The following is a 13,183-nucleotide window of genomic DNA, read 5'->3' as shown; positions in this document are numbered from 1 at the left end:
TTTCGGTCCATGGACGGTGGTGAGAGCAGTGTACGTGGAAGGAGGATGTCACAATGGCAGATTTGTTCCAGGCGGTGCCATGTGTGACATGGAAACATGGGAGGTTTAAACTGTGTTTCCTGTGGAAGACTGTGGTACAAGAGGGACACCTCCCTCCCTTCATGAACTGAGAATTTATTATCTCAGGGGTGGGAACTTCCTCAGGAATTCAGGGTTTATCTCACTGTGTTTTGTTGGAAATTGTGGGGGGGGGGAGGAGGAATGTTTTGGAAGCTTTTCCTCCTGGATTCTGTGTGTGTCTTTTATTATAGCAGACTAATAAAGTTCTTTTCTTTATTTTTAAGCTTGAGCCTGCTCTGCTCTGTTCCTGATTGCACTCATTTGGGGAGGATGCATTTTCATGGGGACACTGGCATTGTGCCAGTGTCAAACCATGACACTATGAAATTCCTGTTCACTTTCCAGAGTAAAGTTTGAGTGCAGATTTCACTTACCATTCTGGCAACCACATATGTAATTATCAAAAACATGGAAAAAAAATCTCTGTAATCATAACCCAAACATGCAAGGCCATGAGCCTCTTCCACAGTCTATTGAAATCAGGCCTCTGTTACGTGTTCTTTTCCAATGTCACCACCTTTACCTGCAAATTTAATGAGTTCTGCCTAGCTTAGCTGGTGTCTTATCTTAATTTAGATTTGTAGCCATTTTTATAGGTAGAAGACACTGGGGGTTTCCCCATGTCAATATTGTGATAGCAAATCTAAAATTTCCTTTCCACTGATGCAAGGGGTAACATATGACAGTATATCTTGTAAACAGAGCCCAGAAATATATAACAGATTTTTTTGATCTTCAAATCAGAGACAATATATACTTAAATTGACCCTCTTTTAATACATTCTGGTTAAAACTTGCAGGCAGTATTTCCTGTACAACTTTGCTTTACTAGCCATATACACATAATTTAAATAAGTTTGTCTTAATTTTTTTTTTAATGTGTGAGGCAAGCAGCATATACAAAACCAAAATTGAAACAGGAAACAACTAAACACCTCCTGTTTCAAAAAAGATCTTCAATTTACATATCTCCTTATCATATCAGAACATATTTTTACAACAGCATCATCAGCGATAACAGCAGAGGTTTGGAAGGAGTAGTGTTTATTAGCAGCTCTTCCAGAATCATAGGAGGACAATATCTAACAGATTGTTATATACTAAGCTGATGACCAGTACTTTTCTCATATTCATATTATTGCCAAATAAGCAATGACTATTTTAAAGATATTTGTGGCAAGCACTTAGAGTCAGGTTTACAGGAGTGCTGAATATCCACCCCAGCAGGAATCAACAGTACCTGCAGGCATTTGGCTCTCTAACAGCAGATCTATAAACTTCAATAATTTTCTCATAGTACTACTTTAAGAAGCTAAAAGAGGTCACCATTTCTACTACATTGTAAGCGACTTTCTATTTCTGCATATTATTTTCTGTTTTGTCATGGTATATGTGTTTTCCAATAAGCTGGATTTGCTGCATAGAGTGTTTATATATATTTTTAATATATACACAAATAATGAAAAAAGACCATAAATATTAGCAACCCTGCTGGAGTATAAATATGCCTTATGAGAAGTTTTATAATCATATACGCAAAGCTTTGTTTAGTCTCAGGAAATACAGTAAACTGAAATAAATTAAACATAGATCCTGACCAAAGCTAAACTAGCAATATTCTGAATACCGTGCTTACCCTTGTAGGTATGAATTCTGAATAGCCACTTGAGATATGCTACTGTTAGTCAGTATAGCCAGTTTGACAAACCTCTCTCAATTGTGAAATGTTTCTCTTTGTGGAGAAACAGCAATAAAAATGTAATGAACAAATATATTCATACCTGAGGGAACAGAGATACTAAAATGCAAAGTGAATTTGTCATTGCAGTGGATGGGTATCAGATACTTGTGCAGACTATAAGAAGCAACTGAAGCCAATCTCTGAAGGAAGAATGAGATGTTAAATCCATTGCTTAATATTTTTTCTATTTTTGACCAAAAGTGAAAATATTTCAGTTATGAAGACCATAATTACACATCTGATAGCCCTGACATTTACCTGTCACTCAGGTACTATGAGACTTATGCACTGCAGGTTTCATAAAGCCTTCCATTCCTCTCCGCAGAAATATTATTTCATCCTTGTTTTTCTGTTTATTATTATGACTGAGGGATGCATACAAGACCATATGTTTGCATGAAATCTATCTTATTAATTGTGTGAACAGCTGTAGGCAGAGTTGACTAGTACAAGTTGAATAGATAGGAATTAAATCCAGGGGTAAAGGGATTATGTTCTGAGGAAATCAGTATTTCAAATGGACATATCCTTGGGCTTTGTAGCTATTATTTTGGGAATGCATATAAAATGGATCCTTTGCAATGTATTCACATTTAATTTTCAAATACTTCATGAAAAAAATTCCACTAAGGAATCTGGACAGGTTGTAATTGTCCTTCCCTGGCAGGCTACATCAGGCATTACACCCAGATAGAGTGATGTTTGCCAAATCCTTCTCTGCTGCTATCTCTTCTGAGATACAAATGATGCCAGTTTGAAGCAATAAAAAGATAATACAAATATCTGTGGGCTCCACACTCTTCAAGTCTGATATAGACTTATCCTAGCCATTTCAAGTGTGTTTAAAGGGGTTTAAGTACATACCTCTATCAACAGGATAAGAAAAATTATCTAAGCCCAAGGAAAATATATTTATTTGACTATTTATGCTTTTCATTATTTTTATCTATTTTTAATGTGTATAACAGAAGCAACACAGGAAACTGTAATAATCTGAGCACAGAAAGGTATATGACACAGATCAATTTATTAACAGATTAGTGAAGAGAATCCTAGTGCGTAGGATTTTTTGCAGCTGACCTGCAGAAAGATTTTTCAACCAAACCTCTAAATTCCAAAGTTCATGAATTTAACTTTAAAAGAACAAAACTGCATTTCAGTTGTTTTGATACAAAAGTGAAATGGCAAAAAAGACCTTCCATTTCTATTTTTCAGTTTGAACTTCAGTATTTAATTTATAAAATATTTAAATGTTATTAAAATATTTAAAATATTTAAATGTTACTAAAAACATTTAAGCAAAATTATCCAAGGTTAACATTTAATTCAAGCAAGACTTTATTTTTGTCTGGGCTGTGAAAGGTGAATAACGATCAGTCCTCTAACTGGATGCTACGCTAAATTATTTATATCCAGAGTACATAGTACTCAATGAATCTCACACTCAGCTTTCTGCTTAAAATCTGCTTTAAAAAAAGAGCATATGCCCTTAAGATTATACTTATACTCTTCATCTCATTAGCTGCTCCACTGGACTTTGATTTAAATCAGATTTGAAAACATTTCTTCTTAGAATCCTAATGGAACAAGACAATCTCTATCTAAACATTTACAAGCATTAAGGAGTGCCTATTAAAAAAAAAGTTTTGTGTTGGTTTAATGTCTTACCCCAAATCATAGTAAATGTTTGAGATTTTTTTTGATACAAACACATAAAATTTCTGTAGATACTACTTTAAGCAGTTCCTGGCTTTCCACCTAAAGCCACTGCCTGTCTGAACCTAGCTATTTAGATGGCATTCATTGTTAGTTATTTTGCTCTGGCTCTGCTTGCAGCCCACACCCACGTCTCCCTTGCGAGGCAGTGATGCAAACCAGGTATTTATGTGCTCTGTGCCCATCTCGAACTCAGGTTCACAAAATATCTCCAGAAGACCTTTGTTTTACCCTATCTTTCCTCTCCCATATTTTCTATAAATTCTTCAAACACTTTCTTCTATTTTTAGAAATCCTCTGCTGATCCCAAATGGCAATCCCTTTGCCAGGGCTCAAAGCAGGGACTCAGTTTGCTCTGTTGTCCTCCACTTAACACATGTGAATACATGCCATGAACTCTGTATGCTTCCTCCTGTTAGGCATTACCCATTTCTGCCCTCCTTCCCTTCCTAACAGTCCCTTGTGTTGTTCATACAAATGTTCTAGATGTGCTTGCACTATATACTTAGTTCCATCCCAAAAGAGCCATTTTCTCCCACACCTCCTTCCTCACTGTCTCCATTGTCTTGGCTCCTGCCTGAGTGAGGACTCCCTGGTAGCAAGAAAACACACTTCCTTCCCTCTGGCAGATTTCCTGCTTCCTATTTTACACTTCAGTGTCCTATCTGGATGAAATCAAAACCCGTGGTGGTGCCAGCTTTCCAGCACAGTATCAACACTCCCCTGCCCCTCAGAGAACAGCCAGAATGGAGGGCATGGGCTCATCAGGCACAGTGCAACACCCTGTCTGTTTTCTGATGCCTCACGAAATCTGCAGGCTCATCCAGTCTCCTACCATGTGGCACACTCACAAACAGCCAGAAGACATCAAACTGACTGTGCTGTAGGTCCTCAGCCTTTGACCACAAACCAGAATGCGGAAGCTGATATTTTATGTATTAGTGGATAGTAAAGGGGCTAATTTAAAGATCGTCATTGAATAATAAGAAGGTGCTTTCTTTTTATGACAGGGGCCTGCAGCAAACCAATTTTTCAATATGACCTTTTTCCTGGTTATCAGGAAGAACCACATTCTCATCAAAAAAACCCCCTCAACTTTCAGACTGAATCCTAAGGTATTTATTATTCAGGAAAGATGCAATTATTTGGCAGGAAATGCAAATTATACAGAGAAGTCTAGCTTTGAAGACATAATTGGCCCAAATATAATGGTGATATTTAGGCTGCAATAAAGGCTAGATTGAAGCAGCCAAATTAGTAGTGGTCTTGCAGATGATTGGTTGTGAAAGGAGTAAGTTTGAATATGCCATTTTATGCAATGTACCCAGAAAGGCAGTATAACACAGTGAGTAGATAATTACACAACGGTCAAATAATGATTTATCAGGGAAATAATCTAAAAACTCTGTGTGATACTGGAGAGTACCCTGGGTTGTAAGATTAAATAATTCCTTTTGGCAATTTTTCTTTTAACTCAGTTCTTACCATACAAGGATTTTAATTATGTTTGTGCATATAAATTCTGCTTGTCTCAAAAAAAAAAAAAAATAAAAGAGAGATGCTTCAACTGAGATGAGAAGCAATTATTGTTTTTTTTAAAAATCTCATTTCTCGTATGCAGGCCAAAATAATTTAGGCACCATTACAGAAACAACTTTTCTTCACATCTTGTCAATCAAAATAATATTTATCTTACTTCTATGTTTGTCAAATGCTTCTGCTTTCTAGTCTGAACAGGTGAAGGAGATGGTTGAGTAGTCTCTTCTGAAAGTAAGATGTCACAATAGTTGACTTCCTGCTGCCCAGCCAGGCTATAGCATTTGATTCCCCATTCATCCCTTTTGTTGTTTTAACAAAACGTTTGCATCAGGAACCTTTTAAAGCCTTCACTAAACTGTATTCAGTTCCCAGGAAAAACATTTCGGCTCATGTCTGACAACACCTTCACATTTCATTGCTCCCAAGCGGTGACTGCATTTTCTGTATTTTAGATATTCTAAAGAAATGTGATTTTAAACTGCCTCATCTTACTTGAAGCAACATTTAAAGAAAAGAGTAACTGCTTTCTCTCATGAGATTCCTGCTGGGGTAACACAGGCAGAAACTACTACCACAATAAATAACTGACTTTGTCTTCCTTGGGCTGGATTTCAAAGCAGCTACAAATGCTCGGGGCATGGAACTGTTCAGCTGTGTGCACACACACAGAAACTATGCACCTAAAACAACACCAGCATGGTTTCACACTATGCAACACCTCCAGAAGGTGTTTCAACTCTGAAAATGAAGATAGAAGCATGAGACTGGAATGTTTGAACTCCTTTCCTGAGAGGGACTGAAATTCTGTAAAAATGTATTTCAGCTTCTGGTCTCAAACACAGTCAAGAAAAGCCCCAGACAATGACAGAAACACTGATTTTTTTACTGCCCTTGTTTATTCCAGTTTTAAAAATGCTCCTTAGAAATCTTGCTATTAATTAGCTGTATATGTGAAAATACAGGCTAGCCACAGAAAACTCATATTTGGTTATTAAAAATTATTATATATCATTAATATATATCCTGCATCACTTCACTTCTTCCTAGTTATTTCAGTTTTCTCCTCTTACTAATCAATCCACAATACTTAGCATATGCTTCATGCTAACACACAGTTCATATTAAATAATTAATCTACCTTACAGACTAATTTCCAGTTAGCATCCTTTTAAAATCATGGTTTTTATTTTGATGAGGGAAATGACAACCTGTATTAGTTTCATTCATTCTATTTAAGTGATGAAAGAAAACAGCCTCTGATCTCAGGTAAGGTTATAGAACAGTTTATACTGAGTGCTATCACAGGATGGCCAGGGTATCAGACCCAGCCAGCGTGAGTTTAGGAGGGGTAGGTTGCGTTTGACCAACCTGATCTCCTCTTATGACCAACTGACCCACCTGGTGATGCAGGAAAGGCTGTGGGTGTGTCTGTTTAGACTCCAGCAAGGCCTTTGACACTGTCTCCCACAGCACACTCCTGAAAAAGCTGCAGCCCCCATGGCAGGAAAAGGAGCACTCTGCAGGGTTAGGAACTGGCTGGATGGCCGGCCCAGAGAGTGATGGTGAGCGGTGCTGCATCCAGCTGGGGACAGGCATCAGTGGTGTCCCTCAGGGGTCTGTACTGTGGCCAGTTCTGTTTAATATCTTTACTGATGACATGGATGATGGCATTGAGTCTTGCATCAGTAAATTTGTGGATGACACTAAGCTGGGATCGTGTGTTGATCTGTTGAAGGGTAGAAGGGCTCTGCAGGGAGACCTGGAATGGTTGAATGGATGGGCAGAGTCCAACAGGATGAAGTTTAATAAATCCAAGTGCCAGGTCCTGCATTTTGGCCACAATAACCCCTGCAATATTATAGCTGGGGACAGTGTAGCTGGATAGTGCCCAGGCAGAAAAGGACCTGGGGGTGCTGACAGCCGGCTAAGCATGAGCCAGCAGTGTGCCATGTGGCCAAGAAGGTCAATGGCTCCTGGCCTATATCAGGAATAGCGTGGCCAGCAGGAGCAGAAACATTATCCTTCCCCTGTACTCAGCACTGGTGAGGCCACACCTCGAGTGCTGTGTCCAGTTCTGGCCCCTCAGTTTGGGAAGGACGTTGAGATGCTTGAGCGTGTCCAGAGGAGGGCAACAAGGCTGGAGAGGGGTTTGGAACACAAGCCCTGAACAACTGAAGGAGCTGGGGGTGTTTAGCCTGGAGAAGAGGCGACTCAGGGGTGACCTTAGTGGTCTCTACAACTTCTGAAAGGTGGCTGGTCTCTCAATAGGCAGCAACCGACAGAACCAGAGGACACAGTCTCAAGCTGCACCAAGAGAAATATAAGTTGGATATTAGGAAGAAGTTTTTACAGAAAGGGTGATAAACTTCTGTAATGGTCTGCCCAGGGAGGTGAGGGAGTCACCATCCCTGGATGTGTTTAAGGAAAGACTGGTTGTGGCACTCAGTGCCATGCTTTAGTTGAGGTGTTAGAGCATACGTTGGACTCAATGATCTTGAAGGTCTCCTCCAACCTAATCATTCTGTAAATTCTGTGAATTATACTGACATGGACTGTTAATAAAGCTAAATATTACTACAAGAGAAATTTCTGACAGAAGGTTTGGGGTTTTTTTAAACAAATTTCCATCCTTGTATTTTATTCTGCCATTCTAACATTGATTTTTTAGAGCACAAATTCAGACATCAAAACCCTATTTATTCAAGAACAGATGTGGAATGGTATACCTTACCGTACTTAATGTCACCTCACAGCTTTCCTTAAGTCCACAATTAAAAATTCCTACTACTGAAAAACCAGCAAAAGTTTACTTAAAAAAAAATAAAGTTCACTTTCTACAGGAAAGGATAGCTCTTATAAATTTCTCTAAATCCTAGCATTAAACCAATAAAATTTCAAATTCCTTTTTCCCACTCCCCTCAACTGGTATAATTTATTTTAAGTCAATTTCACTATTGCACAACTCCTGTCTATAGTTATTTGGCATTTCATCTTCAGTAAATAACCTATTTTAGACTTCAAGAATTAAAAATTATCTTTCCATATTAGTACTAATAATTTAAAGAAAGAATGCCATCAAGGTGAAAGATGAGATGTATCTGGAAAAACCAAGGACCAGCACAAGGTGAGAATGGATCCTATAATCTACGACCTAATTGTGGCCTTCCATTACCTGAAGAGATCCCACAAGAAAGAAGGAAAGGAACTATTTATAGGAGCACGTAATGACAGAACTAAGGGGAATAGCTTCAAACTGTGAGTGGAAGTTTTATAAGGAAAAAATTGTCCAGAGAAGCTGTTGGAAGTGTTCCTGGAAGTGTTGGACGGGGCTTGAAGCATCCTGGGATAGTGGAAGGTGTCCCTGCCCACAGTAGCGGGTTGGAACAAGATGATCTTTAAGCTCCCTTCCAGCAGACACCATTTGATAGTTCTGTGTTTCTATTATTCTAAATACTATAATTACCATCTCTAAGGGTCACAATATCTAGAAGCCTGCAGCTAAAGAGATATTGTACAAAGATGACCAAAGAAATAAACTCTTTAACAAAAATGAAGTTATAACTTAAGTGAAAATGAACAAAAAATAAAGGAGCAACAAAGGGATTGTGCTCGCTGGTGACAAGAGAAATAAACTGACTCTGCCCAGTTTTGCATGGACTAGATTAACAATAAATACGTAACTATGTATGATCTCATTCATGTCCAGAGCAACAGTCTAGCTGTATTAAGTTTAAGCAGTTGTCTTTAGGAGGACATGGTATTCCAAGCCCCCAGCTACAAAAGTGCAATTAGGCTGTCCTCACACTTGCTGTATATACTGTAGCAATCTCTCTACCATGCTTCTTCACAACTCTTCTGCAAAGTTTTATGAGTTCTGCAAGGCTATACAGGTGACAGGGTCATAGGTACAAAAAACTGGAGCTTTGCAGTATGCCTCCTAAAATCATTCCTAATTATTGCTAGAAATCCAAACAGTCCCATTTGTGCTTAGATCACTTTTTTGGGAAACTATTAAAGAAAACTTATAATTACCTTTCTCCATTGAAAGCTTCCTTTTTGTTGTACTGGCAGTGAATCTCTCTAAGCCCCATTTGAAAAATTGTTCATCTACATCTCACTGATTTAGGATACATAAGGAAACATCAGTTAAAAGTAACAGACCTTTTTGTATGCCTTACTTAATAAGCATAAAGAAAGCTGCTAAGTATCTTGACACAGAAAAAGAAGCTTTCACAACAAGATGTATTTTAGCCTGTAATTTTGCAGATGACAGGGACCAATGAGAGCATCTAGAAGAGGCAAGTTTCCTACCATTAAAACAGGGAAATTATCCAACAATATTCCAATTAGCAAAAATCATACCTGCATCGGCTTACAGTTTTTGTAGTTATCTCTAGGCATTGTTTGATCTTAGAATCAAATTACTTAACAAAGTTATTGAAGCAACTAGAATGTTCTAGTTTGTGAACTCAAAAACTAGGAAAGGAAATGTCATCATAACACTATGTTTTCTTATAAACTCTACTATACAAAAAGCCCAAGGTGCCTTTCATACACATTTTAATTCTCTTTGGTGCTGTGACACCAGGAGTTTTTTTTATTTACAGGATTACGTCCTTAGGGAAGACCTTGTTGCAATGACCAGAGAGGAGAGTGTAGCCAGGTGGGGTGTCGGAGTCCAGGGCTTCCCTCTGGCTGCCCTGGAAGGCCTGGGACCCTGGCAGGGGGTCAGGAACACCCCTGGACAGAGCCCTGAGAGACACTGAAAACTCTCTTCCATGGACAGAGATCAGAGACAATCTTACAGGATGAATTACAAGCTCTGAGTGTTTGATATGAGTAATAATTAAGTGTGGCATGGGTGCAAAAGTAAAATGTTAGGATTCTAGATTAGGGGTCCAAAGGGGACAAGATGGAGGAAATTGGGTGTGTCTTGTCCTTTTTCTCCTTCTTCATGCCCTCCATGTTTCACTGTAGTGTTGGCATTTTTCTATTGGTTTAGGCTGGGGACACACTGTTCAACGTAGATGATAGATATTGGCACATTATTGTAAATATAGTACACGTAATTTCTGGTATATAATGTTTGTACCATCCCACTGGGGGCAGAGCCCCGCACGCTGCCCTGCAGGACAGACCTGCGGCAGGCAGCAGAACATGTTAGAGATAAGCAAGAATAAACAACCTTGAAAACAGCACAGATGAATTTGACTTCTTTGGCAGCGGGGCTGAAAGACAGAGACTTTTTACAATCTCAGAATCATCAATACCTCAGATTCTGACAGTGGGGGTCAGGTTCTTCTCCAAAAGAACATGCAACAGGACAATAGGAAATAGTCTCCAATTGCACCAGGGGAGATTTAGTTTGGGGGAAATTTCTTCATGTTAAGGGTTGTCAAGCACTGAACAGGCTGCCCAGGGCTATGGTGGCATTAACCATCCCTGGAGCTATTTAAAGACCTGTAGATGTGGCACTCAGGGACATGGTTTAGTGTGGACTTTACAGTGGGTTAATGATTGAACTAAATGATCCTGGACCTAAATGACTCTGTGTTTCTAGAACTGGGTACTCCAGCTTTCTAAAAGCCTCTCTGAAATGTTAAAACTAATATCTGTGAAGCACTTCATCATCTCTGAAACATGGCTGTGTCTCAAAATTGGATTAATTGGAGAACTGGATACAGATTGGAGCAATCTTTACAGATAATTGTATCCCACCTCTGCTCCTGGGAGTGGTGAATGATTCTTTTTTTTTCTCTAGGTTTACAGTTCTACCTAAAAGTTATAAAACCAATAGGATGGCCATTATTTACATGAATTATCTACCATTTTTCCTGAGACACCCATCAGTATTTCTTACTTCAGTATTTTTTTTCCAACTATCTCTTTACCAAAACTAATTCTGAAAAAATTATCAGCTAAATATTAAAAGGCTCATAAAAATAAAACTAATTAAATTCTATAGAAAGCATTGTTATAGGTTATAGATGGATAGGTAAAAGTCTTGCATATAGTCAGTTGCTTGGAGCTGTTGCTATTCTGGATATCCCCCAATTTTTCTTCATAAAGATTGGAAGATCTTCACCATAATTAACATAAAAAACTTAAAAGCACTGAGAAAAGGTAGAAACAAATTAATTTGCATTTAATGTTTTTTTTTTTTTTTTTTGCTCTCATCCACTTAGCTTAAAAAGTTGGTGTTCCACCACTCGATATTCCAGTGCACAATGACATTCTGTCTCCCCTTCTGCTTTTATCCATTTGCAGACTATAGTTCACACCATGAAGCTCTATGCTGCAACATTCCTGGCCTGAAATAGACTTCTAAAGGCATCCCAGTACCTCATGCCTTTTTTGAACATTTTTTCACTTCCTGAAAAATCAGCTAATGTAAAACACTACAGCAAATTGTGGCTTGCTCCATTTTCTCATAGGGTTCAGGCTGTCAGTGCTATTCTCAACATTCTTGCATATTTTAGCACTTCTGCCTCATTACAGAAAGAACAGCCCATGAGAAGCTTCAGCACAGAGAGTCTAGCAAAATGCCAAAAAGGAATGCAATAATCCTACCAGACATCATAGTCAGTATTTACACCATAATATATAACAAAGTTTGAAAGATTCTTAATTTTTTTTTAAATTAAAATTAATAATAAAGGAACTTAACAGGCAAGTTTTGCTTTTAAAGAGAGCTTCTCAGACTACAAAATAGCACCATCTACTTATTCATGCTGTGTAGGGCTGTTCAGCATCATAAAACACCTCAGAACTTGAATTTCAGGCCATGCTCAATTGGAATAAAGATAATTATTTTATTCCTTCAGCACTCCCATCTGAATTTCATCTAAGCTTATGGGTATGAAAGCATTACACACACAGCCTCAAGCTCCTGCTTCTTACATTCACCCCATCCTAGACCGATCACAGCATTTTGCTAAGACATCTCATCAGCCTTAGTTGGGCAGAAACACATTCCATCGCTACCTAAAGAGATCTGAGGCCAGCACACCATCTTCTTCCATGTCTTTGCTTTTTCTGACACTGGAACTCCACTCCTGCTGTTCTTGTAGTACTGCTCCTCTGAGGTTTCCCATTTATTTCTCCAGCCTTTCCCTGATATATTATGGTGAATTCTTTCTGTCCTTCTGCTCTCCGCAGAAATCAAAGCACTGTGCAAGGCTTTCCTCCTCCTCTAAAGAGAGACTCCCCCACTTTTTACTCCAGGCCAATTTTTCAATAAGTGATACCAGGCATATGCAAGACAATTTGTCTCCTAAAAATGGATGCAATGTGGTTAGGTAATTTCCTTACCTTCTCTTTTGTTTTCAACACAATAAAACTAATTCTGGGTTTTTCCTCCACAATTGATAGTCTTCTTTCCCCAGTTCTTCTAATGCGACCTCTGTAGTTTTATATAAATGTCATTCTCTACCGCCAAACTACCTAAGAGTAAGAACGGTGTAAGACAGATGGGGTATTAAAATAGTAAGGTAATATTCCCTTGCTCCTTTCAAATATTAGGGCAATGTTCCCTTGCTCCACATTCCTTTTCAATGTGGAAAGGAAGCCTTCCACATTCTGTAGACCTGAAGGCAGTGTGAACTTCCCTGAGTGCTTTTGTGGTGGAATAAAGAGGAAAAAAATTACCCTGGCAAAAATCACTGGAAAAAAAAATCTATATAACCTGTCAGAAGGTTTTCGAAGACTTGGAAAGTTGGCATTACCTTCCAGCTAAAACTATGCACTGTGAGACATAGGGAAAAAAAAAAATCAGTAATTGGAACATTATTGTGTTCTTCTAAAGATCTGTCTACCTGACACGTTTGTGCCACTCTTACAGTGTTCAGTGTAATCACCCATTATGGAAACTGATGCCCCAGTTAAGAGATTACAACAAACCATTCATGCAAAAAGTCATCCTTAGAATCATCAACAAACCCACACTTGCCATCTCCAACAACATGCAAATATACGTGCATTTTACCATTGGTTGCCAAGCTCGAAATTGTCTTTAAAACTATTAGCATTGTAATAAATCTACATTTTCCAGTTTTAATCTACATTTTT

The 13,183-nt window shown here is 38.4% G+C and overlaps 1 protein-coding gene across 1 annotated transcript in view; it reads right to left on the bottom strand.

Annotated features, from left to right (window-relative positions):
* Positions 1–13,183, bottom strand: part of MACIR (macrophage immunometabolism regulator) — a 28,328-nt gene that overhangs the window by 2,194 nt on the left and 12,951 nt on the right. The gene's annotated exons all lie outside the window — the stretch shown is intronic.

The sequence above is a fragment of the Taeniopygia guttata genome, chromosome Z, assembly GCF_048771995.1.
Source record: "Taeniopygia guttata chromosome Z, bTaeGut7.mat, whole genome shotgun sequence".
NCBI lineage: Eukaryota > Metazoa > Chordata > Aves > Passeriformes > Estrildidae > Taeniopygia > Taeniopygia guttata.
Note: the sequence above shows the minus strand (reverse complement) of the source record. Positions and strands in the feature narration are given on the sequence as shown.